The 17,395-nt window shown below is 42.6% G+C and overlaps 1 long non-coding RNA gene across 1 annotated transcript in view; it reads left to right on the forward strand.

Annotated features, from left to right (window-relative positions):
• LOC308640645 overlaps positions 1-17,395 on the forward strand; it is a 357,814-nt gene that overhangs the window by 57,048 nt on the left and 283,371 nt on the right. Inside the window, exon 2 of the long non-coding RNA XR_014020326.1 lies at positions 4,708-4,943. This is a non-coding gene — a long non-coding RNA (uncharacterized lncRNA). The remainder of the gene's footprint in view (positions 1-4,707; positions 4,944-17,395) is intronic.

Below are 17,395 nucleotides of genomic sequence, written 5' to 3' on the forward strand. Positions count from 1 at the left end.
AGCAGTATGTAGTGTCCCTCTTTATCCCTTTTGATTAATTTTGGCTTGAAATCTATTTTATTTGATATGAGTATGGACACTCCTGCTTGTTTCAGAAGTCCATATGAGTGATATGATTTTTCCCAACCTTTCACCTTCAGTCTATGTATGTCTTTTCCTATCAAATGCGTCTCCTGTAGGCAGCATATTTTTGGGTCATGTTTTGTGATCCATTCTACTAGTCTGTGTCTCTTAATTGGTGAGTTTAAGCCATTAACATTTAGGGTTATTATTGAGATATGGGTTATCCTTCCAGCCATATTTGTTTATTTATGTTACTGAATATGGTTTGTTTTCCTCTTTGATTATTTTCTCCCCTTTACTGTCCTACCTCCCACTGATGGTTTTCATTGTTATTTTCCATTTCCTCTTCCTGTAATGTTTTGCTGAGGATTTTTTGGAGAGATGGTTTTCTAGCTGCAAATTCTTTTAGCTTTTGTTTATTGTGGAAGGTTTTAATTTCATCTTCCATCTTGAAGCTTAATTTTGCTGGATACACAATTCTTGGTTGGAACCCATTTCCTTTCAGTGTTTGAAATATGTTATTCCAGGATCTTCTAGCTTTCAAAGTCTGTGTTGAGAGATCAGCTGTTATCCTGATTGGTTTACCCCTAAATGTAATCTGCTTCCTTTCTCTTGTAGCTTTTAAAATTCTCTCCTTATTCTGTATGTTGGGCATCTTCATTATAATGTGTCTAGGTGTGGATCTCTTATGATTATGCACATTCGGCATCCTGTAGGCTTCTAGGATTTGGGATTCTGTCTCGTTCTTCAAGTGTGGGAAGTTTTCTCGAATTATTTCATTGAATAGAATGCTCATTCCTTTGGTTTGGAGCTCTGTGCCTTCCTGTTTCCCAATGACTCTTAAGTTTGGTCTTTTAATGTTATCCCATATTTCTTGGATGTTCTGCTCATGGTTTCTTAACAGTCTTGCTGAGCTCTCTATGTTCTTTTCAAGTTGAAATACTTTGTCTTCACTGTCTGATGTTCTATCTTCTAAGTGTTCTACTCTGCTGGTAGTATTCTCAATTGAGTTTTTAAGTTGGGTTATTGCTTCCTGCCTTTCTAGGATTACTGTTTGTTTGTTTTTTATAACCTCTATCTCCCTGTATAGTTGATCTTTTGCTTCCTGGATTTGTTTATGTATTTCATTGTTGAAGAGTTCTTTCATTGTCTGATTTTGCTGTCTAATGTCTTCCTTGAGACTCCAGATCATCTGAAGCATGTATCTCCTGAATTCTTTATCTGACATTCCATCTGCTGCAGATATTACCTCTTCTAACGTTGAGTTGACCTGCATTGCTTGTGGTCCTTTCTTTCCTTGTCTCTTCATACTGTTCACGTTTCTTTCTGCTTACTGAGACTGTTGTGTTGTTGAATTTTCCCCCTATATATTTGTATTACTCTTGTATAGTTGCAAAGTGTCCCGTGCAGATGCGGGCAGGAACTCTGCTCCTCCTCCAATTGGGGCACTGTGCCTACCGCATCGGCAGGCCACTGGGCCTGTTCTGCTGGTAGGTAGCAGGTGCGCCTACCTTGCAGGCGTGTGGGGCGGCTCTGCCACTCCCAGGTTGCTGGACCTGACGTGCTGGTGGGTTGCAGTCCGGCTACGTTGCAGGCACGGGGGGAGGGCACACACCTATTTGTATTTAGACAGTTACGTGAAATGGAGGACGTAATGCTTTGGACGAAAGTTGGGGGGAAGGGGAAGGTAGGTGCTCTTGAAAAGAAAGAAGGAGAGGGAGATAGATAGCATAGAGGAGAATGGAAAGAGCAGTAAAACTTGGAAGGGGAGAAAGAGAGGGAAAAGGGAGAGAAAAAATTAAAATGAAATAGGAAATAAAATTAGGTCTTAGAGATCCATTTTCTTCTCTTCCCATAGGCAAAGCTGTGCCCTCTGGGCTGAGTTTTGCCCTCAGTGTGTCAACAGCAATCCCTGTAAGGCAGTTCCTGGGAGTCTCTCAATCCTGTTGGTCCAGAGCCGTTTCACTTCTACGGCCCCTCCTCCCCTTCCTCCTGCCAGCCAGCCAGGTCCTGCTCACCGGAGGCATTTCCCCAAGGATTTGGTTACACTTTCAGCCCCACCGAGTGCTCTATTTCCCTAACTACTGAGCACTCTCGCTGTCATTCATCTAAGCCCCAGTGCTGTGGAGCTGTGGTCTGGGAGTCAATTGTTTAATTTTTCTGGACCCCTTTGGTGGGCACACCTTCAGAATCTGGCAGCTAAGACCATTGGTGTCGCTGCTAATGGTAATAGGAGTTGGGGGTCGAGGATCCCCTCTACTTCCCTCAGCCCCTACAGTCACAACCACACTGCTGGCGGTAGGAGGAGTTGGGGGTCTGGAGTGTCCTCTGTTTCCCTCTGCCCCTACCGTCAAACCCTCTCAGTTCGCGGTTGGGGGAGTTGGGGGTGGGGAGTCTTCTCTGCTTCCCTCTGCCCCTACAGTCACGCCCTCATCACTGGCAGTAGGGGGAGTTGGGGGTCGAGAGTCCTTTGGCCCTTACGGTCACGCCCACGGAGAGATTTTGAATTTTCCTGGTTGTTTGTATCTGGTGTGGGTGGGAGTCACACACCTGCTAAAGTAGATTCTGCTGGGAAGGAATCTCTTTGGCCGAACTTTGGTGACTTCCCCTCTCTGCTATGGCAGGCCCCTGGCTCCTTGCCGGAGTGTCCGAAGGAAGGGGTGGAACTGGCTTGTCTCTGGTCTGACACAATCTCTGGTTTTAGTTCCCAGTTCGCTATTTCATAAAGGGTTGGTTAGATTTCCTTCATGCTGTCTGGGGTGGGGGAGCCGTTCGCCTGGTGGGCGGGGCTGTTATGAGAGCCGGGAGGGCATGGGCTGTCTGCTGGGCCAGGCGGGGACACTTCTCGCTGCGCCGGGTCGCTGGGGGCTGCCTGTAGAGCTGGGCAGCTGCGGCCGTGTGGCTAAGATCCAGGTGGGCGGGGTGGCCGTTCGCTGAGCAAGAGCGGGGCCTCCCGGGACGGCGAGATGGAGGGTGCCGTCTGCGGGTTCGGGCGGGCCGCGCTGCGCCGCGCCGCTTAGGGCCGCCGGCCGCTTTCTGAAGCAGCTGGTGGCTGCGGGACTGGACCTCCGCGCCCGCATGGCCGGCCAAGATCCACTTGTCTGGGACAAACTGACACTTCTAATAAACCTACCAATTCCTGGCAGGTCCCCTCTTAATGGAATTTGGCTAGAAGTTCCTCAGTAGGTAGACTGCCGCTGTTCCAATGGGTCTTTCCAATCCCGTTAATGTGGAGACATTGGAATCGCTGCTTCCTCGCTGGCAGCCATGTTGGATCCTCAGATCTATTTTTTTAAAATTTCTTTTTACTTGTAGATGGAAACAATACCTTTATTGTGTTTATTTTCTCATGTGGTGCTGAGGATCAAACCCAGGGCCTTGCACGTGCTAGGCAAGCGCTCCACCATCGAGCCACCACCCTAGCCCTCAGATCCATTTTTAATGTGCATTGTAGTGTGGACTAGAAATTCCACCCATGAAACTAGATTAATCCTACTGACTGTAGTGGCCAGTTATCTGTTGATCCTATGGCAAACAGGTTGTCTGGGATTCTATTTGAGGAATAGTCACCATACGAGAAACTTAAACCAGACAATCATGCTGCCCTTAGAAATTAAGACTATTTATCTGGACCATTGTCCAAAGAGAAAGATTGTTGAAATAGAATTTTTCTCTACAGGCCAGTTATTTACATAAGGTATCCACCAATGTAGGGTTGCCCTGATCATTCTACAATAGAAACTGGCAACTTTCCAAAGTATTATTCCTGAGTATTCCTGAGTATTATGCAAATGTCTAGTCAGGACCACTCAAGAGTTCTAGAAATAGTGGATGCTTTTAGGCTGGTCTCCTAGAATGGACAAGAATAATTACAGGAGGATGCCTGTCACCTGGAGGTTTTACTGGTAATACCCTAACCCTCAGTGAGATGGCACCCAAAAGGATGTTAGGATGTTTGTCTTCTGCCTTCAGAATATCTACATCACGGACAGACCTAACAGACTCCTTAAATGTGAGAATTAAGAGAAAGGATGATGACTATCCTGTCGCCTGTATGAATACAACTCATCTTAGTTATTGCCAGCTGATATTTCAGAGCTACACTCTGCTGAAGTTAAGGTTCAGGTCTGAAACAGGTGCATGCCAGTTAACCAGATCTAGGCCAGCTCCTGGTCTCATGAAGTGACCACTTTAAATATTATTCCTTGCTTCCATGAAACAGTCTTTATGGCTCTGTTTCAAACTGACAATATAGGGATTTTCATAATGTTGGACTTAAATTCCTTCCAAGAGTTTTCCTAGTCAGATAAATGCTGATGGAAAAAATTAGAACTGAGTTAAAATGCTCTAAAAAGCCACTGTGATAAATATTGTGACTGAGCCCTCTGCTCCATGGTTTGTGGAGAGGCTGAAGCGCCATGGCAAATGACAATGTCTATGTTACCATTGCCAAGTGCAAGGCTTCCCAATAAAATCAAGAAAAGATGAAGAATCTTCTGATGAGTGTTTGGCAGAATATTATTATTATTATTATTATTATTATTATTATTATTATTATTATTATTATTACTAACCTGGATCTTCCAAGTTGGTTATGTCCTAGAGATAGTATGTTTTCTACTAATGCCTTCTGTGTTTCAATAGTAGATCATGATGACCTCAGATCAGGAATCCAGTGACTGAAAGATACAATTTCCCAATCACCTTCAAATATTAAGGAAGAGGAAATATGTGGGTAGCCACTCTGAATGACCCCCCGCCTTCCAGTCCTGAAGCAAGAGGCTCTGACTGATCACTACATCAACCCCTGAAACTGTCTCTCTCTCTCTTTCTGTGAACCCTTAAGGTCAGAGGAGCCATCACAGAACCCAAAGAAAAAGGTATCTGTGTCTCTTTTTGTGGTTATTTCCTGCAGCCCAGTTCCCCTGGAGTGACCCTGAGTGCTTTAGTGAGAGGAACCAGAAGCCAGTGATCCAGCCATGTTCCCTATCCATCTTTCTGACTCTTCAAGCCTGTATGTAGTGTGAGCTTCACCCACACCAAGGCAGCCCCCATTAACTTTGAAACCATCCCAAACAGGGGACTGTCAGGACACTTCTTGTTACTTTTCTGGCCAGAGGTGGGCAGGAAAGTTTCAAATTTTATATCCCCCTCCCAGGGGGCACTCAGTAGGCTGTTGGCCTGGCCCTTCTGCCGGAGGAAGAGCCCACCTCAAACCAAAAGCCCTTTGTGACTATCCTGACCAAGGGGAACCTGGTCTCTCACAGGGCTTCGCCATACCTCTGTGGGTCTGCCCTTCCTAATCAGAATCTTGTTGGAAGCCAGAGCCCCAACCTGCATTCACTCAGGCAGCCAGGAGGGAGATCTGGGGCAAAGTTGGGACTAGTTTGCTCATTACATTTCCTGATCTGGGTCTCAGGTGCGTAGAATTGGACATTGTTTTTATTTTATTTTTTCTGATGACCTCTACCTTTGGATAGGATCGCTCAGTCAATTCCCATAAAATGTCACTGTTGATGTCGTTAGATTTATATGTGCCCTTTTACATTCTATTTTCTTATGTCTTTTTGGAGGGGGGTGGGGACTGGGGATTGAATGCAGGGGCACTCAACCACTGAGCCCCATCCCCAGCCCAATTTTGTATTTTATTTAGAAAAAGGGTCTATCCAAATTGCTTATGACCTCACCATGGCTGACTCTGGCTTTGAACTCACGGTCCTCCTGCCTCAGCCTCACAAGCTGCTGTGACTTGAAGTGTGCACCACCAAGCCCGGCCCTCTGAACTACATCTCTATTGCAAGTTTTATTCTGAGACATAGTGAAGCTAAATTGTGGAGGCTGCTCTAGCAGGTTACTGATCTATTTTTGTTGTTGTTTGTTTTGTTTTGCTGTTTGTTAATGAAGGTTTCTGATTTTTTTTTTTTTTTTAGAGAGAATGAACTCATTATAGAGCTGGGACCTCCTGAGAAACTGAGTCTTTGAAAATACCCCCTTGAACCCTTGATTTTTGCAATAACATCAGAAAGTTTTCAGACAGGTTACCCTGTAACAGACATGAACTTCTTGAAGGGGAAGGAGACATTCTCAAGGGCGATAGTGGGTCCTCTCTGAAAGCAGAGAGACCGTGTGCCTCTTCTGCATTCTAGTTTTATTGAAGTCCCTGGGAAGTTTCCAGAGACTCCTGCCCAGGTGCACATTTTGACTTTTGACACCAGGGTGACATCATACTTTCAAGTCTCGACAGTCGTGGCAACTCTATGTCACCTTGGCCCACGCTGAGCCATTCTAATTGGATTCTTATCCAAAAAATTATCATTTCTTCCAAAATCTGGTCTGTGGAAAGAGTCACAAAGTCTGTCTCTGCATAGTCACTTGGGTTCCTCTTAGGGGGTTTCCTGCCTGGATCTCTCATGCAAATCACAGGTAGTTTGCTGAGGTATGTGACACCTCCTGTCCACTTAGGCCAGGCAGAGTTGCAGGTATATTGCTCTTTGGAAAAGAATGCATGTGCAGGTCAGCACGGCGGGCCCATTTTCCAGGATTATTCTCTTAACCGTTTGTTCCCACCATTCTTGTGTGTGTCCCCTAAAAGACTAAGAGACACAGGTACAGAAAAAGCACAGCTTTCGCTGAGAGTATTTCAGGATGGAACATCTGGGTGAGCAGGCAAATTGCAGTCAGCATTCTATCCTCTGGTTCACAAGGGTCCCCGCTTCCCACCCCAGTTCCTCTTTGGCAAAGTACTATGGGGTGCACCAACTTCCAGATCTTCACCTGGGTTTCCCTGTGTCCCACTGGGCTGTTTAAAGAAGCATGCTGCAGGGCAGAGTGGCACATGCCTGAAATCCCAGTGGTTTGGGAGGTTAATGCAGGAAAACTGCAAGTTGGAAGCCAGCTTCTGCAGCTTAGGGAGGCCCTAAGCCACTTAGCCAGACCCTGTGTCCAAGTAAAAAAGAGCTGGAAGTTTGGTTCAGTGGCTAGGCAGCACTCAGTTAAATCCCTGGTATCAACCCCCCCCCATATTTGCATATAAAGCAATACACCCTTAGTTGTCCCCAACTCCCTTTGTCCTTTTGTGCCGGGAAAGTCTTCTTGGGTTGAGTGCATCTTGGACCTAGACTCTTTTGACTTTACCTAAATCAACACTGTTTTTTTCTCTCTTGGTCAGGGTGACCCCTCCCCGACCTCCTGTGTGTCCAGGGTGGTTCAGGTGCATGGACTCGGGATCTGCCACATCCACAGTCTGAGGCTGTACATGTGACTCTCCATTTTGCTCTCCTTGCTCTCAGGCTGCCTTTCTTATGTCTCAATTCTACATTTAAGGCAAAATACTATATTCTCATAAACCATCCATGTTTGGTATTTTATTTAGAGTCAGGCTCTCATTGAGTTGCTTAGCACCTCATTTTTGCTGATGGCTAGATTCGAACTAGCAATCTTCCTGTCTCGGCCTCCTGAGCTTCTGGGATTACAGGCATGAACAACCATGCTGGGTCTCACCCTCTGATTTGTCAACTTCTTCATTGGATTGATAGTAGCTTGGAGTCACCATCTGGAGTTATTCTCTCGGGCCCATTACAGTTATGCTCACACCCACCTTCTTTGAACCACAATAAAAGGGATACTCAGTGACAAAGTGCCCCTGCCCTCAATTCAATCTCTACCATGGGGGACAATAAAGGCACCTGGAATTCAATTCTCAGCCCTGGGCAGCTATGTGTCCACTTTTCCACACCTGTGGGAATAGGACTTTTTACACAATAGCCCCCCTTGGCCATGGGCAATATTGTTAGGTAGAATGAACTTGGGCCAGTGAGCAGGATGTGAAAGACTTCACAAAGCCCAAATTAAGAGTAGAGAATAAAGTTGTACTTAATTTCCAAGAGGGGGATAGACATGACAGGCAGTATTGGCTTCAAGTGGCAATTTTTATGGTTTATATGCAGGGTTAATGGGCCCAGCTGAGCAGGGATTTTGTTTCTTTCTGGTTTGACTATCAGTTGAAACCCAGGATACTGAGGGTCAGCTACTGGGGGTATGTTGCTTCCTAGGGCTTGTGGCTTTTCTTGAAAACCTTGACATGGAAAGAATACACTGGAGGGGGACTTCCTCCTGACAAAGTGAGGTCAGTCTGTGCAATGGAGTGACATGTGTCCAAGGGGCAAGTGAGTGTGAGCTCAGAGACAAGGTATAAGACCACAGATGCCTGAAGCTTAAATCCTACAGATAATACTAAATCCTAGATACGATTTCCCCTATCCATACATGCCTATGATTACCCTTTCTATAAAATCTCAAAGTCCTTGTCAGCATCTGAAGACAGGGTAAGGACAGGGTTTCCTTGTCTTCCTGGTGTAGCTGCACTGGTCAATGTTTCTTTCCTGCTTTGCATCATAACCTTTTCTGTTTGGTTTTGGGTGAACACCTGACCAGACCTGTGGGGTCACCAGAGTCGCATCTCTGCAGAAGACTTCCTAACAGTTGAAGTAGAGCATCGACACTAAGCACAAAGCACCCATTTTATTTCCACCCCACATTGCTGCTCTAGAGGATTGCCTTCCTTCCTCCCCCACCCTTTCTGCTGGGGAAGGAGCCTTGGGCATCAGAGCCAACCCCAGTTGCTTCCTTTCATAGATCAGGAGCCTCCTCAAAGCAACAGAGGCCAGGAGGTGAGGAGAATTACTAAATAGATTTCAAATTGTTTTCATTTTTAGATATTATATATGGGTCATATATATGATATCTTTAAAAAGTGTTTCAAAAATTTGGAGACCATGTCTTTCTAAGTCACTTGAGGTCGCATCAGCTGAAGGAAAAATATATATATTTTATATATACATAATATATATTATATATATTATATAATATATTATAGATAATATTCTGATTAGATGTACTTGGTGTGAGAAATATATATATATATATATATAACATATAATATATATATATATATGAATTTATATATATATAATATATATATACATATATATATATATTCATATGATGAATATGACAAAGGATGAGAGTTTTTCACTGTTGTCGCCTGAACTTGGCAGGTTCATGCTAACGGGGTTTTTTGTTATCAGGAATGAAACCCAGTGGTGCTTAACCACCAGCCCCTTTTAGATTCTTTGTTTTGAGACAGTGTCTTGCTACATCTTCTAGGGCCTCAGACTCCTGAACCGCTGGGATTACAGGTATGCCCCATCACACCCGTCTTCATTGTAAATTTTAAGGACAATTTTGGCAATACCTTGAATACCCAACTGTAATCATTTAATCACTGAATATCAGTGAAAGAGTAAATGACACCTGTTTTCTGCAAAAGAGAGATCCATGTGTCTAAATAAGGGTGGTGATGCCCTCACCATGTCACCTAATTCCTGTTCCCTCCCTACTGCCTCCTAAGAGGGCCACCCCTTTGAGAGCTAGCCTTTTAACTTATGAAATTTGGGAGTAACATAAATGCTCTCTCTATTCTCTCTGCCTTGTACAACATTTTGGCTGGTCTTAGATACAGTTTACTATTTCCAATTTTTTGAAGAGTATTTTTTGTTGTGGCTGTAGTTGGACACAATACCTATTTATTTATTTTTATGTGGTGCTGAGGATCAAACCTAGGGCTTCTCATGTGCTAGGTACTCTACTGCTGAGCCAGAATCCCAACCCTACTATTTCCATTTTTAGGTGTAGTTTTTCTTAAGTTTACCTCCAAAATACAGTAAACCATGCCCTAAATTTCACAGAATTTACTGAAACACTCAGTGTTTTTTCAGAGTTTAGGTCATGGGAACATTCAATCTTCTTTGTGAGAAAGTGTGGTGTCTTTCCACTGATTTTGTTGTGTTTTTATGCCTCTAATTGTGTACCTTTTGTATGATAATCATTTTTATCTCATTACATGTATTTTACCAACCTAGTCTCCAGCCCAAGAGAATTAGTATTGTAGACTGTTGTTTATTTATTTGATTCCTTATTGAGTGCTGGGAATTGATGCCATGGACTGCTCATGCTTAGTTATCTCCCAGAAATGAATTTCAATTTCTGAGCAACGTTCTGGAGGTGGGCAGGTGTTTTACTGGGGGATAAACCTACAGGCACTGGACCACTGAGCACATCCTCCGCCCTTCTTATTTATTTTTTTTCTTTTTTTTTAATATTTTGTATAGTTGTAGATGGACAGAATACCTTTATTTTATTTATTTTTCTGTGGTGCTGAGGATCATACCCAGTGCCTCACACATGTTAGCAAGTTGTCTGCCACTCAGCTACAGTCCCAGACCCCCTTTTTATTTTTGATGAAGACCAGTCTCACTGAATTTCTGAGTGTCTTGCTATGTTGCTGAGACAGGCTTCAAACTTTTTCCATTTCCCTGCCTTGACGTCCCTAGTGGCTGAAATTACAGGTGCACACCACTACACCAGCAGTTGGAATGAGTTTTGAAGAGTTATCATCCAATTTCTTTCCAGATGAAAATAGTATTGAAAATCAGTTTTCTTGCTTTTGTTTATACTTTTGAAATTTGTAGCTGTGACTCTTCCTCTTTGCTTTATTTTTGCATTATTATGAAAAAGGTATTTAGCATATAATATTGTTTCTTATGATTACATTTTTAAAACTTCATGTCTTGGTAGTTTATTTACTTCTTTATTAGATAAACTTTGTTTTGATGAGCAATTTTAGGCTTGCATAGTTTATTAGTCAGTGTTCTCTAGAGGAACAGTATCAAGAGGAAGTGTGATTATCAAAGGGGATTCATTAGATTGGCCTAATTGACCCGAAGGTGGATGTCCACAGTGGCCATCTGCAGGCTGGAGAGCTTGAGAAGTAGTAGCTGCAGAGTCCCAGAGGCTGAAGTCTCAGAACAAGGGGGATCAATGGTGCTGCCCTGGTCCAGACCAAAGATTCTGGAAACTCACTAGAGAATCACTGGCAGAGTCCACTTTGGGAGAGTGAAGAATTTTGTTCCACCCAAGACACCGATCTATTGGATGGTGCTGCCTAGCTTAAGGAGGTTCTCCAGTTTGGCTCACTATCCCATATGCCAATCATTAGTAGACACACCCTCATGGACACACCCAGAAACTCATTAATCTTTGGCATCCTTTAATCCAATCAAGGTGACAATTAAATGTGCCATTGCACATAGTATCAAATACCCCTTCTCTCCAGCTGATAGTCTCCGTTGTTTTCAACATATTGCATTGGTGTAGGGTGTTTGTTAGTTACTAAACCAGTGTTGAACATTTGATAAAGAGAATGGATGAAGCAACATCTCATGTTAAGCCAAAGTTCATCCTTTACTTTAGGGTTCATCTTCCTTGTGATGTGATTGTGTGTGTCACGTCGTATACAAATAATGTCATACCGAAGAGTTTCACTGCTCTGGGAATCCTGTGTTCCACCTGTTCATCACTCCTCCTCATTTCTTCCTCCCTCTCTGCTCCCTAAGTCCCTGGCACCCATCAGTTCTGCTAGTGCATCTATAAAGTTGTCTTTTCCAGAATGTTCTTGACTTGGAATCTTACTGCTCTTGGCAATTTGAAACTGGCTTCTCTGACTTACCAGTCTGCCTTTAAGGGTGTTGTATCTTTCCAGGCTGCAGAGATCATTTTCTGGGTGATGCTCTTTGGTGTGGTTAAACTTCAGCTTGTCCATTCAGTATTGAAAGGTGCATCTTCCTTGCATCTAGGTTTGGGCCGTTCTGGATATGGCTGCTGTAGTCACTGCAGTGAGGGTTCCTGTGCCCATAATTTTCACATCATTTGCATAGACATTTGGAGTGTGATGACTTAATTGTACATTTTTTTGCATTTATGATTAAATTTTGCATTTATGATTATGAGTATCATTCATAGTTTTCTTTTCTATTTAATACTTTTCTTTGTTTAATTTGGATAATATGGTAACTTATGCCTCAGGAAGACTTAGGAGGTGTTAACTCAGCTTCTATGTTCTGGAAACAAAGTAGAAAATTGGTGGCAGTTCTTATGTGTCTCATGGAATCCTGTTTGAGATGTCAGAGCCTTGCCTTGCCTTTTTGGGAAGTAATTAGTTATTGAGTCTGTTTTTCTCAGCAGCCATGGGCTCATCTGTTTTGTGTATTTCCCCTTGTCTGTAAGCTGTAGAAGATTGTCTCTCTCAAAGAAATGGTCCAGTTTCTGCAAGTTGTCTAATTTGTGTCAAGCACATTTATGATAATCTGAAGTCCCAGTGCATTGTTGACGATGACACTTTTAAATCTGTTAGTAGGTTTTCAGTAATCGTTGATTATTTCTTTAATATTATTGTATATTTTACACTTTTAATTTCTTTCTTTTTATGTGGCAGTGAGGATTGAACCCAGTTTCTCCCAAGCACTAGGCAAGCACTTTTCCACCGAGCCACAACCCCAGTCCCTGTCGTCTGTATTCTTAGCCTTTTGTTAGTTAATCAGTGATGCTGATGTTCATGAAGAACTTGATTTTGCAGACTGCACATTTCCTGATTGTGGTTTCATCAACACTTTCTCTGTTACCTACTGTTGAGAGCCACAGCTGAAGGGGCCCCAGCAAACTTTCAGACTGATGATGATTGGCTCACAGCGGCCCCAGCAACTTCTAGCTGATTGGTTCCTCTGCTGTGATGCTCATTGGGCTGTTTCCCTGCCCTTTCAGAATACGGAGCTGCTCATTGGGGGACTCTTTTGGCTCCGCCCACGTGACCCAGCCAATCGGCCTCAAGAGCAGGAGGATTGTGGGAGAGGCTTGTGGCAAGCCGTTGGAGGCAGTTGGGTTCTGAAGGTTTTTCCTGAGGAGCTGTTTTGTTTGGCGTGTGTGGTTCTAAAAGTGAAGTTCGTTTCTTTTGAAAAGTGGCTCCTGAATTGTGCCCAGCCAGACTGTGATAACCTACCTGTGGTTAATTTATGTTTACCTTGCTCTTCTTTCTCTGGTTTTCTGAAGCGGCAGTTTCATTGGTTGCTTTTAGCTCTTCTTTTCTGAAATGTGTGTTGGATGACTTAGATACCAATACAGCGCCACCTCTGGTGTTCTCTATGAATTTCCTATGATGGACTTTTATATTTTTTTTCTTTCAAAATGGTCACCTTTTCTCTTGAGTCACCTCTTTGTCCTGTGTCTGTTCAGAGCCCTGTGTTTCATGTCCCCTTCCCTGGAGGTCTTTCAGCTTCTTCTGATCTGATTTCTGCTTTAGCTCTCATGTTCTTTGAGCATACATGGGATTTCACTGGTGGTGCACTTGTAGGGGTGTGGTTTATGTCCTGTGGAGTGTTGCTGTGACCCTGAGACCTCAGTGTGCTTCCTGTTTGGTTGAAGGTCCATGAAGCCCTCCTGTCTGCATCATTGCCCTGACAGAGTTGGGCTGATGTCTCTGAGGGTAATTGTGGATTCTTCATTGTTTGGGGTGGTTCTGTATGGTTTCAGTCCTTGAGTATGCTTCTGTGTAAGTGGCAGGGACATTTTCTTTGTCCTTTCCACCACGGTGCACACATCATAGCATGCTTACAGATGTGAATGGTAGCCTCTTTCACACGCAGACTGTGTGGGATAGTTCAGAATTCTGGGCTACAAACTTGTTGCTTTACCACACTCTGGAAGAGCTTCTGCCTTAGGTTTGTTTGCACCACCATTGCTACAGGCACAATGAATCTCTTTCACCACAGTCAACCGTTGCAAATGTGGCCCACCCTTGATCAAAATGTCCTTGAGCACAACATTGGTATGTGTCTCATGAATGTATATTATGGTAGTGAACCGGCTGCTGTTAAGAAGAGTTTGACAATCATTGGACATTCATCGTTGCTGTGAGACTTAGAAAAGTAGTGCCTGCTGTTTATTAAGAAGATTGTTTTGAGAGTTATAAAACTTTGTAAGGCTGTTGTTTGGACAAGGTGACTTTTTTTTTTTAAAGAGAGAGAAGAGAATTTTTTAATATTTATTTTTTTAGATCTCGGCAGACACAACATCTTTGTTTGTATGTGGTGCTGAGGATCGAAGCCGGGCCGCACGCATGCCAGGCGAGCGTGCTACAGCTTGAGCCACATCTCCAGCCCATGGTGACATTTTAAGTCAGTTCATTCTTTCTTTCTTCTTTTTTCTCATTTTTTTATTGGTTGTTCAAAGCATTACAAAGCTCTTGACATATCATATTTTATACATTAGATTCCAGTGGGTTATGAACTCCCATTTTTATCCCAATTATAGATTGCAGAATCACATCGGTTACACATCCACATTTTTACATGATGCCATATTAGTGACTGCTGTATTCTGCTACCTTTCCTATCCTCTACTATCCCCCCTCCCATGCCCTCCCGTCTTCTCTCTCTACCCCATCTACTACAATTCATTTCTCTCCTTGTTTTTGTTTTCCCATTCCCGTCACAACCTCTTATATATAATTTTGTGTAACAATGATGGTCTCCTTCCATTTCCATGCAATTTCCCTTTTCTCTCCCTTTCCCTCCCACCTCATGTCTCTGTTTAATGTTAGTCTTTTCCTCCTGCTCTTCCTCCCTGCTCTGTTCTTAGTTGCTCTCTTTATATCTCTTTATATCAAAGAAGACATTTGGCATTTGTTTTTTAGGGATTGGCTAGCTTCACTTAGCATAATCTGCTCCAATGCCATCCATTTCCCTGCAAATTCCATGCTTTTGTCATTTTTTAGTGCTGCGTAATACTCCATTGTGTATAAATGCCACTTTTTTTATCCATTCGTCTATTGAAGGGCATCTGTGTTGGTTCCAAAGTCTAGATATTGTGAATTGTGCTGCTATGAACATCGATGTGGCAGTATCCCTGTAGTATGCACTTTTAAGGTCTTCAGGGAATAGTCGGAGAAGGGCAATAGCTGGGTCAAATGGTGGTTCCATTCCCAGCTTTCCCAGGTATCTCCATACAGCTTTCCAAATTGGCCGCACCAATTTGCAGTCCCACCAGCAATGTATAAGAGTACCCCTTTCCCCACATCCTCGCCAGCACTTGTTGTTGTTTGACTTCCTAATGGCTGCCAATCTTACTGGAGTGAGATGGTATCTTAGGGCAGTTTTGATTTGCATTTCTCTGACTGCTACTGATGGTGAGCATTTTTTCATGTACTTGTTGATTGATTGTATGTCGTCCTCTGAGAAGTGTCTGTTCAAGTCTTTGGCCCATTTGTTGATTGGGTTATTTTTTTTTAAGAGAGAGAAAGAGAGAGAGAGAAGAGTTTTTAGAGAGAGAGAGAGAGAGAGAGAGAGAGAGAGAGAGAGAGAGAGAATTTTAATATTTTATTTTTTTTAGTTTTCGGCTTACACAACATCTTTCTTTGTATGTGGTGCTGAGGATCGAACCGGGGCCGCACGCATGCCAGGTGAGCCTGCTACCACTTGAGCCACATCCCCAGCCCAAGAGAGAAGAGTTTTAATATTTATTTATTTTAGTTCTTTGCGGACACAACATTTTTGTTTTGTATGTGGTGCTGAGGATCGAACCCGGGCCGCATGCTCGCCAGGCGAGCACGCTACCGCTTGAGCCACATCCCCAGCCCAAGAGAGAAGAGTTTTAATATTTATTTATTTTAGTTCTTGGTGGACACAACATTTTTGTTTTGTATGTGGTGCTGAGGATCGAACCCGGACCGCATGCTCGCCAGGCGAGCGCGCTACCACTTGAGCCACATCCCCAGCCCTTGTTTTCTTATTGTTAATTTTTTTGAGTTTCCCAGCACCATTTGTTGAAGATGCTATCCTTCCTCCATTGCATGCTTTTAGCCCCTTTATCAAATATAAGATAGTTGTAATTTTGTGGATTGGTCTCTGTGTCCTCTATTGTGTACCATTCGTCCACCCGCCTGTTTTGGTACCAGTACCATGCTGTTTTTGTTACTATTGCTTTGTAGTACAGTTTGAAATCTGGTATCGCTACACCTCCTGATTCACACTTCCTGCTTAGAATTGCTTTTGCTATTCTGGGTCTTTTGGTTTTCCATATGAATTTCATAATTGCTTTATCTATTTCTACAAGAAATGCCCTTGGGATTTTGATTGGCACTGCATTGAACCTATAGAGAACTTTGGGTAATATTTCCATTTTGATGATGTTAGTTCTTCATATCCATGAACAGGGTATATTTTTCTATCTTCTAAGGTCTTCTATTTCTCTCTTTAGGGTTCTGTAGTTTTCATTGTATAAATCTTTCACCTCCTTTCTTAGGTTGATTCCCAAGTATTTTATTATTTTTGAGGGTATTGTGAATGGGGTGGTTGTCCTCATTTCCATTTCAGAGGATTTGGCGCTGATATACAGGAATGCCTTTGATATATGCGTGTTGATTTTATATTTGCTGAATTCATTTATTAACTCTAGTAGTTTCTTTGTAGACCTTTTTGGGTCTGTTAGATATATTATCATATCATCCACAAATAGTGATAATTTAAGTTCTTCTTTTCCTATTTTTATGGCTTTAATTTCTTTCATCTGTCTAATTGCTCTGGCCAGTGTTTTGAGAACTATATTGAATAGAAGTGGTGATAGAGGGCATCCCTGTCTTGTTCCAGATTTTAGAGGGAATGCCTTCAGTTTTTCTCCATTCAGAATGATGCTAGCCTGAGGTTTAGCATATATAGCTTTTACGACGTTGAGGTAAGATCCTGTTATCCCTAGTTTTTCTAGTATTTTGAACATAAAGGGATGTTGTAGTTTGTCGAATGCTTTTTCTGCATCTATCGAGATGATCATGTGGTTCTTTAAGTCTATTGATGTGGTGAATAACATTTCTTGATTTCCGTATATTGACCCAACCTTGCATCCCAGGGATGAATCCTACTTGATCATGGTGCACAATTTTTTTGATATGCTCTTGTATTCAATTTGCCAGGATTTTATTGAGGATTTTTGCATCTATGTTCATTAGAGATATTGATCTGTAGTTTCTTTCTTTGAAGTATCTTTGTCTGGTTTTGGTCTCAGGGTGATGTTTGTCTCATACAATGAATTTGGAAGATCTCCTTCTTTTTCTGTTTCTTGAAATAATTTGAAAAGTATTGGTATTAATTCTTCTTTGAAGGTTTTGTAAAACTCCACTGTATATCCATCTGTTCCAGGGCTTTTCTTGGTTGGTAGTCTTTTGATGGCTTCTTCTATTTCCTCCTTTGTCATTGGTCTGTTTAAATTGTGTGTATCTTCCTGACTCAATCTGGGCAAGTCATATGACTTAAGAAATTTATCGATATCTTCACTATCTTCTATTTTATTGGAATATAGGTTTTCAAAATAATTTCTAATTATCTTCTGTATTTCTGTAGTATCTGTTGTGATATTGCCTTTTTCATCCCATATGTTGGTAATTTGAGTT

Source organism: Spermophilus citellus, assembly GCF_964194105.1.
Source record: "Spermophilus citellus genome assembly, contig: SCAFFOLD_170, whole genome shotgun sequence".
In the NCBI taxonomy this organism is placed as follows: domain Eukaryota; kingdom Metazoa; phylum Chordata; class Mammalia; order Rodentia; family Sciuridae; genus Spermophilus; species Spermophilus citellus.